A 20,635-nucleotide genomic window follows, 5' to 3' on the forward strand; every position below is an offset into this window, starting at 1 on the left:
CCTGAAACCATCCCCTCCCCACCCTTGGTGTGTGGCAAAATTGTCTTCCACGAAACCGGCCCCTGGTGCCCAGAAGCCTGGGTACTGCGGCTCCAGACCACTCTCCTGTCGTCCGTGCGGCAGACCCTCCTGGGGGTGCCCCTCAGCTGGCTCGACCCTCTTCACCTGCTGCCAAAGCCCCCGCCAGGTCTGGGCATCCCCTCTCCCACCCGCTCAAGGGAGCCTCTGAGCCCACAGGCAATGGATGCGGCTCGGTCAGAGCCATCCATGGTCCCTCGTTGCCTGCATCCGTGATGGCTTATGCATAGCCATGGGAGACAACCCTCGTTCCTGACGGAAAAGGACAGAGTCCTTTGGGGATTGGGGGAGGATTTCCTCCCTGATGGAAAGGATATGTGTGGAGAAATCAGCCCTCCTGTTCCTGTACGTGATTCCAAGAAGATTCGTGATCAGAGGCTGAGCCGCCATCTTGCAGCCGTGAGACAAACCTGAGAACAAAAGCCAGTGAACCAAGCAGCGCAGAAAGCACCCAGGCCCCGGGTCAAATCAAACAGCAGCTCCCAGCTGATGTTGTGCTGCTTGTTTGCTGTGCTGTGCTTAGTCACTCAGTTGTGTCTGGCTCTTTGTGACCCCACAGATTGTAGCCCGCCAGGCTCCTCTCCCTGGGGATTCTCCAGGCAAGAATACTGGAGCAGGTTGCCATGCCCTCCTCCAGGGGATCTTCCCGACCCAGGGATCGAACCCAGGTCTCTTGAACTGTAGGTGGATTCTTTACTATCTGAGCCACCAGGGAAACCCACTACTTGTACATGAAATACTAAATCTATAGTTGCTGAAGCTGTTGCTGACCACACTTGAGTGTGTGTGAGGATCACTTGGGGAACTTGTTAAAGCACAGGGGTGTGATTTGGGGTGAGCAAGGCTCCCGAGTTTGAGTTTCCAGCAAATCTCAGATGATGCCGGTGCTGATCCTGGGCTACACTCTTGAGTCAAAAGTGAAAGTGTTGGTCCCTCAGTTGTGTCCGATTCTTTGCGACGCCATGGACTGTAGCCCACCTGGCTCCTCTGTCCATGGAATTCTCCAGGCAAGAATACTGTACTGGGTTGCCATTTCCTTCTCCAGGGTATCTTCCTGACCCAGGGATCAAGCCCATATCTCCTGCATTGCAGGCAGATTCTTTACCGTCTGAGAGTAGCCATGGCTGAAAGTCATTTTAGCCATTCTATTTCTTGCAACCCAGAGCGTCCTAGCTGATAAGTGCTTTTGACCTATACATGACAACAAAGAACTCTACTTCACATTCACAAAGGTCTGATGCAGCCCTACTTCATCTGATCCTAAGATTCAGGAGGTGACTTGCTTTGCAGACGAGGAAGTTGAGACCTAGACAGTTGCATTTGCTGGAAGCCTTTTGTTGCCAAGAGACAGAATCCTGGCTCCAAAGGAGCTTAAACATAAAGGTTGTTGACTTAGGTGTCCAGAAAGAATAGGGGCAAATCCAGGCAGAGCCAGATCCATTCGTTCCAGTGATGTTGCCAGGGCTTTGTTTTGTTTTATTCTCTCTGTTGACCGACTTTCTTCAAGTAGCAGAGAACCTGACCATTAGTAACCTTAGGCTCTCACCACCCCTCATGGGATTGATATCCCAAAATGAAGTGTTTCTCTTGTACCGTGTCCACATATGAAAGCCTTGGACCCCTCACCGGGAGGAAAGAATGGAATCGGTGAGAATGGTTGGGAAGCAACCCCAGTTGCCAGGCATGAGATGATATGGCTCGTGGCAGGCTGGGAGGCATAAAGGTTGTGAAAAGCAGTGGAGTGTGTTTGAATTCAAGTATCTTCATGAGATTTTCATTTACATATATTTAAACATCAGGCAAAAATACCAGAATTCTTGCAGGGCTTGATCCTGAAAATGTGATTCCCTGTGGTTGGAGTTTTTCTTTGACCCTGCAACTTGAAAATGTTAATTGTCACCTGCTCTGACTCAATGGACACATTTGCGCGAACATCAGGAGATGGTGAAAGGCAGGGAAGTCTGGTGTGCTGCAGTCCATGGGGTCACAGAGTTGGACAAGACTGAACAACTGAACAACCATTAGTTATAGGGAGCCTGAAAGCAGAAAGCATGTCATTCATTCATTTCCTCAACAAATATTTGCTGGCCCTGCTGTGTGCCTGACTGGAGGAACAGCATCAATAATGCTGTGTCCATCCCTTTGAGGATGTGGCATCTGGACACTTGGGCTCCCCGTGGACCAAGCATCCCAAGAGCGGCAGCCTCGGGGCAGAAAGAATCACTTCATCACACTCTCCTTCAATTTCCTTTTAGGATTTCTATAGGCAGCTTTGTCTTGGGTTTGACCACAGACTGATTCTACCATCTGCCAATTTAGAATTTGGTCAAATGTGCATTTAGTGACCTCCAAAATGCACACACTCACACACACACACACACTCACAGATACACACATGTGCACACATACACACACACACACGTGGACACATATACTGTGCACATGCATACACACACTCACACATACATATATACTCTCTCTCTCACACACACACACATTACACACACATGCCTCATGCTCCCAATGTCTTCAAGCCTCCCCAGGCTGGAGTTATGATCACCTTGACCATAATCCTTATGGTTTGCAGGTAGGTCTTCTGTTTATATTTCAAGCCTTTTCCATCCCAAGGAGCCTATTAGCTGAGTCAGAATGGATCTCAAACACCAGCTTCCAGACTATCTTCAGATCCCCCCTGCACAGCCCCTGGATCCTAAGACTTGAATATGACTTATTTTGCCAAAATTCCACTCCTTTCTTGAGGGCTCTTGCAGAGCTCCCAGCACCTTCAGTGGCGGTGTGAATTCATCTGTCTTTGGTTCACAGGAACAGTGGGGATCACAGCTGGGGTCTGCCTGCCAGCCAGGGACTGACTTCACGCCTGTATCCTTTAGGCCTTAAGGTTGGCTCTCCTGTGTGTGGCTAAACAAGAAACTGACAGTGGTTTAAACACGACAGTTGTTATCTCTTCCTTATGTAACGGAGTCTGGAGATGGACTGCCCAGGGTAGAATGATGACCTCACAGCCGTCGAGACTTGCTCTTTCTGCTTTTTTGCTTCTCCATCGTCATACATCCTCAAGGTCTGATCCATGTCTGGTGCATGACAGCCAGATCGGAGGAGAGAAGGAGATATGATGGAAAAAGCAGGGATACAATGCTCCTTCATTGAAGTGAGTTTTCCTGCAGGTTCCACCTAAGACTTTTGCTTGTATATGGAGACAAAGATGTTGCTGTCCACTAACAGTAACTTCCTTAGATGAAGAGTGGCCCACCACCTTTAGGTGGGGTCATAACAGTGTGGAACAGAGACTGTCTTTTTTGCTTCAGATATCTAGCCAATGGAAAGGAGATGGATGGTCAAGTCTAGCTTCTAGAAAGTATCTTTCAGTCTGACTCCTGCTGGCCGAAATGCAGAAATGATGGCTGGAGCTCAGAGGACATTTTGGACCATGGCGTAAAAGCCATATACTGAGGATATGAAACGAGATAGAAGGTGCCTAGGTCTTTGACAATCGTGGGATGTCTGTAACAGACTTGGTTGGCACACAGGCAGACAGTATTGTGAGACCTAAACGTCTATCTTGCTTTAGGGACTGTTATGTTAACCGTTGGTGCAGAAGCTGGGTAAATATCATAAGCAATACACAGGTGTGGCTACTAACTCCTCCCAGGCAGTGACTCTAAACTGGGAGTTTAGGGATTGGAACTGCAGGTCATTGGGGTATTTATCAGAAGCTCCAGGGAGCTTTGGCTAACTGACACCCTTTTCCACCCCAGCCCACTGCCCAGAGATTCTGACACACCCAACACCCTATTGGAAATAATTATAGGAACAAAGTTAATGATGGACATGTGTTAAGTAAGGTAATAGTATGGAGGCAGGAAAGAAGTTGAGGCTAGTTAAGCTAGAAGACTGATGATCACATGGGCACAATCTGGAGGATGAGTGGTAGAGGTGGCTTAGGTGGGTGGTATTAGATTTGGAGCTGATTGAGTCATCCACACGGTGATGTCCATCCATGTGGTGATGTCCATCCACGCTGCCCAGCCACAGGGTGATGCCCACCAGCTGGTCAGAACAGCCGCCTTGGAAGCTGCTTCAGAAAAGTTCATTTTGAAGACTTGAGATCTGTAGAGGAGAACAGACACAAGAGGGAACCCACTCTGGGGGTACGTCCAGGGCTGAAGGGCAGGGAGAAAGTAGAGCAAAGGGAAATGGGAGAGACAAAGAAGCAGCATCTGGAGAAAGGGACAAAGCAGGGCCACGACGATGGCTGAGTCCAGGCTGCAGCGTTTCTGGAGGGAAGGGGGAAATGGAGCGGAAGCACCAAGAGCTCAAAGTCAAGAGGGACAGACAACAGCAGAGCAAGGGAGTGAGCCTGGGGTTCAGAAGCCTCTGGTGCCCCCACGGGGTGAGGCTCAGGGGCTTACGGCAAGTGGGAAAGGTGGTAGTTTCATGAAGTCTAAGACAAAATAAATAACAATAATGCAAGAGGCAGCTGTGAAAACCACCTTGATGGATCCCATCATTTCCTGGTAAGCAAAGGTTATAACCAGATCCTGCGCTTGTACGATACTTGATGCCTTGCCAAGCAAAACAGGCTGCATAATTTGCAAGACCTAGTGCAGAACCAAAGGTGAGTTCCTTGTCCAAAAATTATGAAAAAAGATTTAAAGACGGGGACAGCAGAGCATTAAAACAAGTGTGGGCCTGTCTGACTGGATGGGTTGTGGTTTATTATAGCAAAAGCTCACAGAGTATAAACAGCAACAAAAAGAGGGCACGGGGCTTGGGGAAGGGTCCAGGAGAATCCCAGGGGTGAGTAGCCCATGGTCCTCTCCCAGGAGACTCAGGATGGTCCTCACTCCTCCCAGCTGCCACGTGAGACGTGTGCACTGGGTTTAGCCAGCCAAGGGCATGCGGCCACCCTGGGTGTCTGGGGTCTTTACGGAGATGAGCCACTCAGACACAGCTGACCGCCCCTGTGGCTGACTTTTGTATCTAGCTCCTTCCAGCAGGGCAAGCTGATACTGCTTGGCCCATGGGCCCCACCCTAGACCACACAGTTAGGGGAAACTGTCTGGCATAGCCCCAAAGCCAGGTAACCAAAGGAACTGGTAGCAGGCAGAACATTCCAAGGGCTTAGAGGTTACCTCCCGGGAGCTGGAGGCAAAGCCACACTTCTGGGCACAATCAATCCTTTATTGCAGGGCTCCTTAACCCCTGAGGCTTGGACTGGTGCTGGTCCTTGGCCTGTTAGGAGTGGGCTGCCTGGCAGGAGGTGAGTGCCAGGTGAGTGAAGCTTTATCTATGCTCTTCATTGCTTGCATCACTGCCTGAACCACTCCCCACGTGTCCCGCCTCCCCACTGTCCTTGGAAAAATTGTCTTCCACGAAACCTGAGCCTGACCCCAAAATACTTAGGGACTGTAGCCTTACTGCGCACCAAGCTGCCTCTACCTCCAGCTTCTCTATCTGTTTCTCTGGAATGGAGGGCCCAGGCCCTTTCTTAGAAAGTCCCTCCAACGTGTCTGCCCACTTGAACCTTCTCCCAGTCTCCGGAGGTGGGCACAACAGACACTGTAATCTGAGTTCCCAAATGAGTCTGCGGAGGCCCGGAGCATAGCATCAACTTCTTCAAAGTCACCCAGGTTGTTCTCATGCTCCTGTGTCCTGGGACCTAGGCCAGTGTCCTTCGGACTGCACCCAGCTGCCAGGGGCAGGGGTCACCCCGCTGGGCAGCAGCTGCGCAGGAAGAATCGGTCATTGGAAAGGTCACAAGAGTGAAGTCAGCTGTGCTTCACCTTAAATGCACTGAGATCTGAATTTTTTTATAAAAACCCATGCAAGCCTGCTGAAATTAACCATCCATCTTGGCCATCCAAGTATCTTCTCGGGAGAATACAGAGGCAGGGTTTGTGGATAGATTTCTGCAGATCGTTACAAGCTGCCTAAAATAGTCTTCCTTCTCTGTGTCGGGGAATCCGGCCAGACTTTCCAGGAGATAGGACGATTCCAGGGTGCCTCCCTGCACCTCCTGAATGGAAGCCAAGCCTGTCTCTAGCACCGCTGTGAATTCTCTTAACCACTGGTCCTCTGCCCTGGCCGAGAGGCTGAGCTCTTCGTGATGCACCAAGCTGTCTCCCAGCCAGGGGACGGTTCTCCCCTAGCCCTACCGCTGGCTGGTCCCATCTGCCGCGGGGAGCCTGGGGGAGAGACGGTCACTACAGTAACCCGAGGCCCCGGGGGCAGACACACAGACTCATAGCAGCTGCCACTGCTGGGCACACAGCCTGTGAGCTGCTCTGGGTAGGGGGGTGGCTCCCAGGGGTCCTCTGCCAGCTGAGGCCTCCGAGCCGGGGTGTGTGCAGCTGCCTGGAGAGAGCCTTCTAGGTCTCTGCACGCTCCTGTCAGATCATGGCGACCCCAGGGACCTTGGAAACCCCCTCTCCAACTGGGGAGACTGCGGCCAGGATGGAACTGACACTTAGCAGCAGAGTGGGGACTTACCCTCAGTGGTCCTGACCCCTGTTCTTCCCTTGGGGTGACGTCTTGATGCAATGGGCTCCCCAGGATCCCATAGAGAGGGGCTGAATTCATTCATTCATTCACTCACTTAGCAGACTTTTACTTGAGTATTTACTGTAGCCATTTCCCAGGGCTACCACAATTTGGTGACCTGAAATAGCAGGAAGTTATGTTTGAACAGTTCTGGAGGCGAAAAATCCAAAGTCAAGGTGGTAGCAGGGTGGTGCTCCCTCTGAAGGATCTGGGGCATGTCCTTTCCCATCTCTTCCAGCTCGTGGAGACTCTGGGCATCCCTTGGCTGGGGGCTGCATCCGTCCAACCTCGGGCTCCTGAACGTGTCCTGAGCTGCAGGCCTGGGCTCCTGAGCAGACGATAGGGACACCAGGGCCTGAGAGATTGGCCTCTGGATTTCAGGGACCCCCAGGCAAGTGGCACCTCCTTCCTGGAGCTGCTCTGGAGGCCCACAGAGAAGCAGCAGCAAGGGGTGGAACCTGCTCCCCTGGGGCCGGGCGGGCCGTGGAAAGTCAAGAAAGGCACCAAACTAGAGCCTTCCTGGAAAAACTCTGCTCAGGAGTCTGCAGGCTGGGCAAGGGGACCTCCAGGGTGAACCCCTCGGGTCAGAGATGTCATGGGACTTCCCTGGGGGTCCAGGGGTTAAGATCTCATAATTCCATTTTGGGGGCCCGGGTTCAATCCCTTGTGGGGGAATTAAGGCCCCACATGCCAAGAGGTACAATCAAAAAATTAAAAAAAGATGTGAGAGGTCAGAGAGAGTACACCTCCCACATCAGGAGCCCCAGGAGGTGACAAGGGCAGGAAACGAGGGATGGGGGTATCTCTGAAGAGCCCACAAAACAGCCCATGAAAGAAAGAGGAGAAAGGGGGCTGTTAAGAATGACTTGTATGACCCCCCACACAAGTATGTTGAGGTCCTAAGCCCCAGGACCTGTGAGCGTGACCTTATTTGGGAATGGGCTTGTGGCTAATGTCATTAGTGAAGATGAGGTCACCCCAGAGTAGGAGGTGGTCTTAAACCCCTGTGACTGGCATCCTTATAAGAAGAGGAAACTCCACAGGCGCTGAGAGGAAGAGGCTGTGTGAAGACAGAGGCAGAGACTGGAGCGATGCTGCCCACAGCCCAGGACACGAGGAGCCAACAGAGGCTGAAAGAGGCAGGGAGGAGCCTCCCCTGAGACTTCAGAGGAAGTGTGGCCCTGTCCAAACCTTGATTTTGAACTTCTGGCCTCCAGATTGTAAGAGGATAGATTTCTGTTGGGTTAAGCCCCCAGATGGTGGTGGTTTGTTAGTACAGCAGCCCTAAGAAATTAACAAAAGGGCCAGCCTTTGAGCATAGGTTGCATGGCAGGTTGTGGTTGTTATTTAGTTGCTAAGTCATGTCTGACTCTTTGCGACCCCATGGACTGTAGCCCACCAGTTTCCTCTGTCCAGAGGATTTCCCAGGCGAGAATACTGGAGTGTGGGGCCATTTCCTCCCCCAGGGGCTCTTCCCGACCCAGGGATTGCACCCAGTCTCCCGCATCTCCCACACTGCAGGCAGGTTCTTTATCACGAGCTTCCTGGGAAGCCCATACAGCAGGAACCAACAGCCAGAGATCCCAACAGGAATTCAACAGAGCTGCCTTGTCAGCACATCTCCATCCCTTTTGCTCACCCTCCTTCCCCAGCTCCAGAGGATCCAGACACACCAGGTGTATGTAGGAAAGGAGAGGAAACTCGTGAGTAGAGACCAGCCACTGGCTGTCTCTAGGAATTAACCAGCCTGGGAGGGGCTCCAGGGCCAGCAAACCCCCCAGATGTCAAAGCATCGAAGAATGCAGAGTTAAAAGGCCTGATTAATACAAGAATAGTTCTTTTGCTACTGCAGACCGATTGCGTGAGGAATGGCTTCTGTAACCTTCTGGAAGGTGAGGGAACAGGATGAGCTGAAGGACACAGGATGTCCTCACACCTGCTGCTGTTCTGCCTGCACTGGGGGAAGGACATGGCTTTGAACCAGATATGAGATGAAAAAGGAAAACAAAACAAGTCAGCCTCAGATTAGACTGAAATCTTTTAACGCTCTGAAAATGGCCAGAATGAGCTACCAGATCCACCTATATCATGTGGGAAGTTGCCTCCAAGATCTCAGACCGGGAAAGGACTCCAAGGACACATGCAGGCAGAAATATCTGATGGGCTCTGATAGGAACTCCCCCCTCAGCTGCAGCAGCCGGAACCAGAGTGACTCTGAAGACACAGGTGGTGGCAGGAAGTGATCTCAAAATCCCGGCCATTCTTGGTGACTTTCCAAAATGGGAAGAACACTCAGTTCAGCTTCACAGAAAGTCTTCTCCAGGGACCGAAACCTAACCCCACGCTCAGGTCACTGCAGGGAAGTGATCTGGACTTCAAGGAATTGCAAAACACATGCTCAAGCTACAGATTCCCCTGGACGCTGACCAGCCGTCTGCGGTGAAGAAGTGCTTTCAGAGAGGGGAACACCTTTGAGACTGGAGGTGGTGATGCACATGCCAGTGCAAACAGATCAGGGCTTCCTGGTTGAGGGGCTGGGTGTTTGGCGCAGATGGTGTGGGTCTTTGTTCTTGGCCAATTGTGCAATTGGCTATGTGGCTTTATCACCGCGTTTTACTGCAGGAAACAAGACCCTCTAGTGGTTTCTAGGCAGAAAGAGAATTAGGACAGGGAATTAGGTGGTTACAAAGTCATCTGAAGGCTACTGAGGAAATGGGAGGTGGGGGGAGTTCCAGACTGGGTCTCCAGGATTCCCTGGTGCTTAAGTGATTAAAGGGCTTCCCTGATAGCTCAGTTGGCAAAGAATTCACCTGCAGTGCAGGAGACCCTGGTTCGATTTCTGGGTCCCTTGAGAAGGGATAGGCTACCCACTCCAGTATTCTTGGGCTTCCTTTGTGGCTCAGCTGGTAAAGAATCCACCTGCAATGCAGGAGACCTGGGTTCAATCCCTGGGTTGGGAAGATCCCCTGGAAAAGGGAAAGGCTACCCACTCCAGTATTCTGGCCTGGAGAATTCCATGGGCTGTATAGTCCACGGGGTCGCAAAGAGTCAGACATGACTGAGCAACTTTCACTTTCCAGTGGTTAAGACTCTGTGCTTACCCTGAAGGGGACGCAGGTTCGATCCCTGGTCGGGGAAGTAAGATCCTGCTACAGCACAGCACAAGCACATCCAGGCGCACACACACACACACACACACACACACACACACACAAGTCGACTGAGTCTCCAGGAGTGTATAAGGAGTAGTCAGGACTTGTTTTCATCAGCATGCTAGGATACCAACCCGGAAGTGACTGCCGTCAAGGAAGAAGTGTGTCATGCCCACAGATCCCCTGAAACAGGTCTAGCGAGCTATGCAGGGCCGCGTGGGAAAGCACCACAGTCCTTTGGAGGCAATGAGAGCAAGAGGGAAACATGGACAAGGAAGAGCCTCTACCCTGTTCCCAGGGGAAGGGGCTAGCTGAGGGCAGGCTGGCTTGGGGTTGTCTGGTGGGAATAACTTCAGCAGACTCTGGGGCTCGGACGCTGTCCCTAGGATGCTGGTCCCTGCCTTTGGGGTGAGTAGGGCAGGTGAGCAGTGTCTCAGATGGCGACAGTCTTAGACTAGGTGGCTGGGGGTCTGGGCTCTTTGTTACTGGTCAGTTTGCATAGGAAACATGTGAGTACAGACCAGCCACTGGCTGTCTCTAGGAAAACCCTGGGAGGGGTTGCAGGGTCAGCAGGACCCCAAGATGTCAAAGCATCAAAAAATGCAGAGTAAAATGCCCCGATTAATACAGGAATGGTCTCTTTGCTACTGAGGAACTGACCGATTGCGTGAGGAATGGCGTCTGCAACCTTCTGGAAGGTGAGGAAACAGGCCGCAAGGAAGCTACCGAGTGTCAGTCAGAGGATCGAGAGGTGTGTACAAACCGGCAGCAGAGCTAAGGCATCAAGTCCTCCAGCCGCAGTGCCCACTGCCATTCTCATTATTGTTCTGAACTGTGTACTTGGGCTCCACAATGACTGTATCACCAGGTTTGCAGTTAAAAAGAGAAATCGTCCCTGTCATCTGATTGCCCACTAACAATACAGTATCCCAGGAGCACAGTTCTGATCACTTGGGGTTACTTGGCAGCAGTTGTTGTTGCTCACTCAGTCATGTCTGACCCTTTGCAACCCCATGGACTGCATCACACTAGGCTCCTCCGTCCTTTGCCATGTCCCAGAGTTTGCTCAAATTCATGTCCATTGAGTCAGTGATGCTATCTAAACATTTCACCTTCTACTGCCGCCTCCTCTGCCTGCCTTCAATCTTTCACAGCAACAGGGTCTTTTCTAATGAGTTGGCCCTTCACATCAGGTGGCCAAAGTATTGGAGTTTCAGCTTCAGCATCAGTCCTTCCAATAAATAGTCGGGGTTGATTTCCTTTAGGATTGACTGGTTTCGTCTCCTTGCAGTCCAAGGGACTCTCAAGAGTCTTCTCTGGCGCCACAGTTCTAAAACATCAGTTCTTCATTGCTCAGCCTTCTTTATAGTCCAACTCTCAAAACTGTACATGAGTACCGGAAAAACCATAGGTTTGATTATATGCACCTTCGCCAGCAAAGTGTTATCTCTGCTTTTTGATATGCTGTCTAGGTTTGTCAAGGGCTTCCCTGGTGGCTCAGATGGGAAAGAATCTGCCTGTAATGTGGATCCCCTGGAAGATTCCTTGGAGATGGGAATGTTCCCCCCCAGTGTCCTGGACAGTCCTCTGGACAGAGGAGCCTGGCAGGCCACAGTGCACAGGGTCGCAAGAGCCAGACGGATGGAAGCAAGTGAGCGCACACTGCATGTGCCACAGCGTTCTTGCGAAGAGCAGGAGTCTTAATTTCATGGCTGCAGTCATCGGCCACAGTGATTTTGGAGCCCAAGAACATAAAATCTGTCACTGCTCCCACTTTTCCCCATCTATTTGTCATGAAAGGATGGGATCGGATGCCATGAACTTTTCTAACGGTGACTTTCAAGCCGTCTTCTCCACTCTCTTCTTTCCCCTTCCTCAAGAGGCTCTTCAGCAGCACTTAGATGCACCAGCTTCAGGTAAACAGCAATGTCCTGGGGATAAGCGAGTAGTTGTGAACCTCATTTTTCCATGAGGACGTGGGCCTTGCTGGGGATAACATCGCCTACAAGAGGACCTGCTAACAAGGATGGTTTCCAGCAGCTTCCTGAAATATCCCAACAGTTCTTCCACACGTGGTGTGTTTTCTGCTGCCCACAAGCAGCAAAGTGAGGCGAGCCTCAAAGCAGGGTGATGAGGAGGCAAACCCCAAATTCAACCAGGGAGGGCCAATCCCTGAATGTGCATTTCCTGGAGTTGGGGAACAAAGTAAGGGAACCGTTTGCTGAGCAGAGCTCAGAGGACATCGGGGTGGCAGACCACAGAGCACTCCCCTGTGTCAACAGAGGCCAATGTTTCAGCTTGGCCTGTTGCACCCAATTTTCCAGAAGAGATCTGCATTTCTTTGCACTCTTTCACTCACAACTTTTATGGATTGTATTAGCAACTCATCCTTCACGATTACGAAAGTGATGCACACTCACTGTAAGACTGAGAAATGCATAAAATGCATGAGAATAAACCACCACAATGACAACGGGTCACACAGTCATCCCCTATATACAAGTAGTTCCATTCTGTTCCGTTGCGAGCGTGCTGCTTGAAAGTCCAGCAAAGTTAGCCTAGGTACCCCAACTAACATGATGGACTATATAGTACTCTACTGTAATAGGTTTATAATACTTTTCACATAAATGATAATAAAAGGCCGAAGAAACACACAAAATAAAACATTTTTCGCCTTACAGTACCTTGAAAAGTGCAGTAGGACAGTACAACAGCTGGCCTCCGGGGTGGTGTGGATGGATGGGCCAGAAGGAAAGACTCTGTACTGCTGTACTCTGTACAGTAACGTGCACAAAAGCACAACCACTGGTAGAGGACGCACGCCTGTGACAATGTACACCAGACGCGTGAACTACTAACTTACGTGCTGGGACATGCCAGCGCACGTCTGCATCTTTGAAAGTTCGCAGCTTGAAGGTTCCTGTGCAGGGGACCTGCTCTCCAGCTACAGATCACAGCAGATGTGTAAGGATGTGGAGTGATTAGAGCCTCAGACTCAGCTGGCGTTAGCACAGCTGCTCTGCCAAACAGTCTGGCAGCTCCTCAAAATGTTCAACAGAACTATCCTGTGACCCTGCAATTCCACTTCTCGGGACTTACCCAAGAGACATGAAAACATATGGCCACAGAAGAGTGAGAGGGTAACAGGCAGGAAGGCCAGGGGTCTCCAAATGGAGGAAATGGGCTGCAAGTGTCAGACAATTTTTCTCTCTCTCTTAAGCAGCAGGAGGAAACAAACAAGTGTTAGATTTTTTTCCCCTTCTCTATACAAATTTAAAAAGAGGTTTCTTTTAAAATTCTGTTTCCATGACGACACCTGGTTCCACCTGAACCTAACTTTTCTCAAATCTTGAGCTAACTAATGCGTTTTTCTTATAAAAGTGTTGGTCTTAAGGTATGTTAATGAACTATGTATTTACCCTAGACTCTGTCTTCAAGTCGGTTCTGCCTAATAAGACTCAGAACCAACTTGACAAACCAGTATGTTTTACTCACACAAATGTTCTCTTAAGCTATGTTCATGAGACTGTATTTGCTTGGAAACCTGCCTTTTTTCGACATTTCTGTCAATCATTTTATGGCCCGGGACAACTCACCTTGTGCCAATGTTATCTCAAAATGCATGTTGTGGCTGAGAGGCCTGGTGCCATTCTCTGAGTTTTGAGACATTTCTTTTCTCTAATTAGACTGCTAGCAGCTATATAACACCCAGCTAAAGACTAGCAGGGGGGCACTCTTTCTGCCTCCTTCTGATGTCTATGTCAGAAGCTTTCTCTATCTCTTTTATACTTTAATAAAACTTTATTACACAAAAGCTCTGAGCAGCCAAGCCTTGTCACTGGCCCCAGATTGAATTCCTCTGCTCTGGAGGTCAAGAATCCCGGGGCCTTTCACGGCTCAGCAACAATCTTTCAAGAGCCTGCCCATGAATGTTCACAGCAGAATTATTCACAGAAGACAAAAAGTGGAATCAATCCACATGTCCATCAGCTGATGAAGAGGTATAGAAAAAGGTGCTCTCTCCAGACAATGGGGGCAAAGGGAACAAAGTCCTGGCACATGCAACGCCATGGATGAACCTTGAAAATGCTAGGTTACGTGAAAGAACTCACAAAAGATCACATGTTGCAAAAATGTCTAGAATAGGCAAATCTAGAGACAGACAGTATATCAGTGCTTGTTTAAGGCTGAGATGTGAGATGAGGGTTTCTTTTTTGGTTATAAAAATGTTCAAAACTAATTATACTAATGATTGTTCAACTCTATGAATATTCTAAAAATCACTGAATCTTATTCCTTAAATGGGTAGATTTTATGGTGTATGAATTATAGCTCAATGAAGCTGTCATGAAAATTAGTTAAGAAAATTTATGTGCACACAAAGATTTGTGTATGGATGTTTATAGCAACTTTTATAGCATAACTGCTAAAACATGGAAGGAACCAAAATGCCTTTAGTAGGTGAAGGGGTACTGTGATCCATCCAGACAATGGAAGTTAAAAAGCCATAAGCCATGGGAAGACATGGAGGAACCTTCAGTTCAGTTCAGTTCAGTCGCTCAGTCATGTCTGATTCTTTGTGACCCCATGGACTGCAGCACACCAGGCCTCCTGTCCATCACCAACTCCTGGAGCTTGCTCAAACTCATGTGTATAGCATCGGTGATGCCATCCAACCCTCTCATCCTCTGTCGTCCCCTCTCCTCCTGCCTTCAATCTTTCCCAGCATCAGGGTCTTTTCTAGTGAGTCTGTGCTTCACATCAGGTGGCCAAAGTATTGGAGTTTCAGCTTCAATATCAGTCCTTCCAATGAATATTCAGGACTAATCTCCTTTAGGATGGACTGGTTGGATCTTCTTGCAGTCCAAGGGACTCTCAAGAGTCTTCTCCAACACCACAGTTTAAAAGCATCAATTCTTTGGTGCTCAGCTTTCTTCACAGTCCAACTCTCACATCCATACATGACCACTGGAAAAACCATAGCCTTGACTAGATGGACCTTTGCTGGCAAAGTAATGTCTCTGCTTTTTAATATGCTGTCTAGGTTGGTCATAGCTTTTCTTCCAAGGAGCAAGTGTCTTTTAATTTCATGGCTGTAGTCACCATCTGCAGTGATTTTGGAGACCAGAAAAGTAAAGTCTGTCACTGTTTCCATTGTTTCCCCATCTATTTGCCATGAAGTGATGGTACCAGATGCCATAATCTTAGTTTTCTGAATGTTGAGTTTTTAGTCAACTTTTTCACTTTCCTCTTTCACCTTCATCAAGAGGCTCTTTAGTTCTTCTTCACTTTCTGCCATAAAGGTGGTGTCATCTGTGTATCTGAGGTTATTGATATTTCCCCCAGCAATCTTGATTCCAGCTTGTGCTTCATACAGCCCGGCATTTCACATGATGTACTCTGCATATAAGTTAAATAAGCAGGGTGACAATAAACAACCTTGACGTACTCCTTTTCTGATTTTGAACCAGTCTGTTGTTCCATGTCCAGTTCTAACTGTTGCTTCTTGACCTGCATACAGATTTCTTAGGAGGCAGATAAGGTGGTCTGGTATTCCCATCTCTTTCAGAATTTTCCACAGTTTGTTGTGATCCACACAATCAAAGGCTTTGGTGTAATCAATAAAGCAGAAGTAGATGTTTTTCTGGAACTCTCTTGCTTTTTTGATGATCCAGCTGATGTTGGCAATCTGATCTCTGGTTCCTCTGCCTTTTCTAAAACCAGCTTGAACATCTGGAAGTTCATGGTTCATGTATTGTTGAAGCCTGGCTTGGAGAATGTTGAGCATTACTTTGCTAGCAATTGAGAAGGCTGTATATATACTGTATGAGTCCAACAATTTGACTTTCTGGAAAAGTCAAAATTACACAGAATGTAAAAAGATCAGTGGTTTCCAGGGTTTGGGGGAATGGAGAGAGGGATGAAAAAGCAGAGCCCAGGAGGTTTTCAGGGCAGTGTTTCTATTCTGGATAATCCTGTCGATACATGTCATTATATATTTGTCCAGACTCATCATTATATATTTGTCCAGACTCATAGAATATGTGCTCAACAAGACTGAACCCTCCTGTAAACTATGGACATTGGGTGATCATGAAGTGTCTATGTGGATCATCTTTGTATCATGGGTACCGCTCCCTTGGGGATCTTGATCAGGGGGTGGAGGCTGTGAATGTCTGAAGCCAGAGCGCTTATGGGAACACTCTGTACTTTACACTCAGTTTTGATGTGAACCTAAAACTGGCCTTAAAAAATAAGGCTTACTTTTTTTTTTAAATAAATCACTTGAAGGAAAAAAAATCAGAGACTGACCACACATATCCATGTTCACTCAACCATCTGAACTGTGTGCTTGGAGTTTTGCAGACTTTTTATATAGTTTCATGTTATAGTATTTTAACCCATTTTTCCTTACTTAGCAATATAATGTAAGCATTTTTCTAAGTCAATAAAGATTTTTATTATACATTAAAATATCTGCATGGAAATCTGTTATGTAGATGACTTATAATTTATTTAACATTTCACCTTTTTAGACATTCTTTTCTGTTAGTATAAAGAATACTGTCACAAACCTCACACATTCTTAGAATAAATTCTTAACGATAAATAGTGAATATTTGTTGAGTGTTTACAAGGGCCAGCGACTGCTCCAGTGCTGTACAAGTGTTGTCTCAATTAACAAATGCTCAGAGAAATTGAGGAAGCTGGTACTAGAATTAACTCCATTTTACAGGTGAAGTGACTGAGGTTTGGAGACATCAAATGACTTGTCCAAGGTTAAACAGCTAGTAAATGGTGACGACTCCGATCAAACTTAGGTTTACATGATTCTAGAACTTATGTCCTGAATATTCATTGGAAGGACTGATGTTGAAGCTGAAACTCCAATACTTTGGCCACCTGATGTGAAAAGTTGGCTCATTTGAAAAGACCCTGATGCTGGGAAAGATTGAAGGCAGGAGGACAAGGGGACGACAGAGGATGAGATGGTTGGATGGCATCACCGACTCAATGGACATGAGTTTGGGTAAACTCCAGGAGTTGGTGATGGACAGGGAGGCCTGGCATGCTGCAGTCCATGGGGTCGCAAAGAGTCGGACACAACTGAGCGATTGAACTGAACTGAGAACTTACACTGTTAATTGTTTCTGATCTCTAAACACATGGAGTAAGTTTCTGTAGCTTTTCATTCTTTCCAGACCTTCTGTCAAATAGCCCTCCAGAAAGTTCATGATAATTTATGTCTTCTGTTAGTCACTCAGTCATGTCCAACTCTGCAACTGCATGGACTGTAGCCCGCCAAGCTCCTCCGTCTATGGGATTCTCCAGCCAAGAACACTGGAGTGAGTTGCCCTTCTCTTTTCCAGGGGATCTTCCTGCCTCAGGGACAGAACCTGGGTCTCCTGCATTGCCCTGCCAAAAGTACAGGAATGTACTCTTGACTCTCAGCAACAGTGGTTTTACAGTTCATCATAATCATTGTGTAATTGGATATTTTATAGTAAAAAAATGATGTCTTGTTATTGTTTCAACCTGTAATCTTTAAGTTACCTGACTGTATATTTGTATGTTTATTGCCTGTATCCATTTATTTTCTCAAGAATCAATTTTGAACATGCTTTTCTTTTTCTTTCATTGGGTTTTTGTTATATAATTTTCAAATATTTTCATACTTCATGTTTTTTCATTGTAACTTGACAATTTGCATTTTTTTTCTTATTGACTTTTATTTTTAGACTTTAAAAGATTCCCTTACTGACTCCTCTATACATGAGTATAGCAGCAACAGAGTTCCACAAGGAACAAGCCAACAATAGCTAGAGAGCCAGCCCCTGAAATGGCTTAAAACCAATCTCTGCTCTTGTTTCCTCTCCAATCGAATCCAGATTAAATATTCATATTCTTTACTTACTGCTTCAAAAAGCCAGACTGAACGTCAGGTATAGAAACTCAGTACCAAAAGTGCAATCTGGAGCTGACATTTGGTCTGTAAGACCAAAAAAAAAAGTCACAGCAAAGTCCTCCCTATACTTTTGCTAAGTGATGCAAAATTTTAAGATAGGATTCACATATCAAGAAATTTACCATTTAAAAGTGTAAAATGTAATGGCTTTTCTTACACTCGCAAGGTTGTACAACCATCACTACTCTCTAATTTCATAATGTTTTCATCCCTCCCCAAAATGACTCTCCATACCCGTTAGGCAGCCGCTCCCTGTTCCCCCTCCCCCAGCCCTGGAAACCACTCCCATGCTTTCGGTTTCTATGGATTCACCCGTCTTGTATAAATGGAATCCTACAACATGCGGTCTTTATGCCTGGTTTCTTTCAGTTAGCACGTTTTTAAGGTTCTTCCACGCTGTAGTTAGAGTCAGTGCTTTTCTTTCTGTAGCCAAACAATATTCTATTGTATGGAGTTGTGTTCCTCCATTTAATGTTGATGGACAGTTGCTTGTTTCCACTTTCCGGCTACTATGAATCCTGTTGCTCTGAAGATTCATGCACAAATTCTCATGTGGAGGTCTGTTTTCACTTCCCTTGGGTATATATCCAAGAGAATGGCTGTCTCATTTAGTAACACTGTTTAACATTTTGGAAAAGAGCTAAATTTTTCCATAGAGTCTGCACTATTTTTCAGTTCCCACCAGCCATGTGTGAGGGTTCCAATTTCTCCACATTCCTGCCAATACTTGTTATTTTAAAATGTATTTATTTTTATTATAGCCATCCTAGAGGGAGACTTCTTTATGGAGGGGACTTTGAGTCTGTTGAAATGAAGACACGTTTTCTGAGTAGGTCTTCCAGGGAACTACTAGACACGTCAAATGATGCTCATTCTTTGGGAACGAAGTTTTGAAAGAATTCCAGCTTTGTTCTGCTCCATCCAGTACCAGGAATGCAGACAGTTATTTTTCAAGGCTACTGATGAGCTGAAAAGTGAGGGATAGGACCAGAGCAAATTAAAAAACTGAAATTATATATATATATATACACACACACACACACACACACACACATATATATATATATACTTTTTTTTTTTTTTTTTTGCAAAATTGTCTGGTTTCTAAAACACCTTTTGAAGGCCCCAACTGAAAACACTCATGGGTCAAAATCAACTGTGGTCCCCAGTTAGGAAACTTGAACACAGAGAAAAGTGGCTTGGAATAGAATGGTTTTCAATTGTTTTAAAGTAGTAGACAATTTTTGTCAGATTGCATTTTTTATTCAGAACCAAATGTGATATGGGGCTTCCCAGGTGGCTCAGCGGTAAAGAATCCATCTGCCAATGCAGGAGACGCAGGTTCCATCCCTGGGTTGGGAAGATCCCCTGGAGGAAGAAATGGCAACTCACTCCAGTATCCTTGCCTGGAGAATCGCATGGACAGAGGAGCTTGGCGGGCTACTGTCCACAGGGTCACAAAAGAGTCTTGACACGACTGAGCGCCCAGCACACACAAGGGTGATAGGGAAAATATTTCACAATCCCAAGGCCTAGCACCGGCCCCTCAGAACAGACTCAGCCTTAGCTGTGCCGGGTGATGCCCTTCGAATGGCGGGACTGTGGGAAGATGGCAGGGAGAGGACCCTCCCCCTATTAGTCCCCAGGGAACTGATGCAAGGGAACCTTCCTTTTAAATGGGGATGGGAAAGGAGAACGTGTCTGCTGAACCCCACCGTAGCCCAGACCCTGTGCAAACCGCACTCCCCATGACCCACATGCTGCTCCCCTACTCCTGTGTCCTGGACCCCCTGCCCCTCGTCTGCTACAGGATGAAGGATGGAGCTGGTGCGCCTTGTTGCTGGGGTCTCCCCTCGCAGGGATGGGTGGGTCTCCCGGCTCCCTGGGTCTCTGCACCCCCATCTCCTCAGGTACTGAGGGGCAGTGGTTACCTCTTCCCACGCACCTGCCATACTAGGGGGCTTCACCCTCTGAATGCAGGTAGGTCTCGGGCATCAGGACCGGGCTGGCTGAGCGCAGCAGTGGGGGCTGGAATCTGCGGCCTGTGTTCTCTCAGCCCCACAGGCGTCCTCCTGGAGGAAGCCTCTCCCTCTGCGCTCCCTGCTTTACCCGGTCTCTCTTCTGATGCTCTGAGTCCTCTCCTAATGCTCCACCCCGACTAGAAACTGCGCCCGCCTTTGTGTGTTTCCTAGTCTAGCTTTGCTGTATGCTCAGGTCTCATCGCTGAGTGCTGAGTCTTCTCTGTCTCCCTGCCTGAGAGAACGGGCTCAGTTCCACCCTTCTCACCCAGAAGAGAGGTCCACGTGAGCCTTGGTTTTTCTGGTCTCCCATAAGGCAAGCACAGTCCCCCTAGGCTGCCTCTTGATCCAAGAGAAACAAAAGCCCTGGCATTGTTAAGGTGTTTTGCTCAGGAGCTTCTGATCCGGCCTGAGTCTGGTTGATACTATGAATCTAATCAGTGCTCAACAGGCTCCACCCTCTTTCATGATTGACACCCATGCCCCTCCACCCCACGCCAACCCCCCGGAATATTTCTCTGACTGTGGATGGGATTAATGACCTCACCTTTCTGTCAGCCCCTGGGTATCAGCAAACTGGGTTCAGTTCTCATCTCCACTGCCTGCTGCGTGACCTTAGGAGGTTCACCTGGTCTTCCTGGACCTCAGGCTCCTCAGTTAAAAACCGGAGATAAGACTGTCCTCCTTGTGGAATACTGCTCAGCCGTAAAAAAGAATGAAGAATGCCAGCTTCAGCAATGTGGACGGACCTAGAAATGATCATACTAAGGGAAGTAAGTCAGAGAGAAAGACAGAGACCATATGATACCACTTTATGTGGAATCTAAAATAAAGAATGAACGAACCTATCTAGGGAA

The 20,635-nt window shown here is 47.9% G+C and overlaps 2 long non-coding RNA genes across 2 annotated transcripts; one reads left to right on the forward strand and one right to left on the reverse strand.

Moving 5' to 3' along the window:
* The first annotated feature begins 7,720 nt into the window (after positions 1-7,720).
* LOC129657324 (uncharacterized) lies at positions 7,721-17,355 on the forward strand. The gene is made up of 3 exons (XR_008716684.1): positions 7,721-7,859; positions 10,398-10,489; positions 17,165-17,355. It is a non-coding gene; the product is annotated as an uncharacterized LOC129657324 (long non-coding RNA).
* Positions 17,356-17,467: 112 nt separating this feature from the next.
* On the reverse strand, positions 17,468-20,033 carry LOC129657325 (uncharacterized). The gene is made up of 3 exons (XR_008716686.1): positions 19,692-20,033; positions 18,073-18,727; positions 17,468-17,784 (listed from the first exon to the last, which is right to left on the reverse strand). It is a non-coding gene; the product is annotated as an uncharacterized LOC129657325 (long non-coding RNA).
* Positions 20,034-20,635: the final 602 nt, after the last annotated feature.

Source organism: Bubalus kerabau, chromosome 7 (genome assembly GCF_029407905.1).
Source record: "Bubalus kerabau isolate K-KA32 ecotype Philippines breed swamp buffalo chromosome 7, PCC_UOA_SB_1v2, whole genome shotgun sequence".
NCBI classification, from domain to species: Eukaryota; Metazoa; Chordata; class Mammalia; order Artiodactyla; family Bovidae; genus Bubalus; species Bubalus kerabau.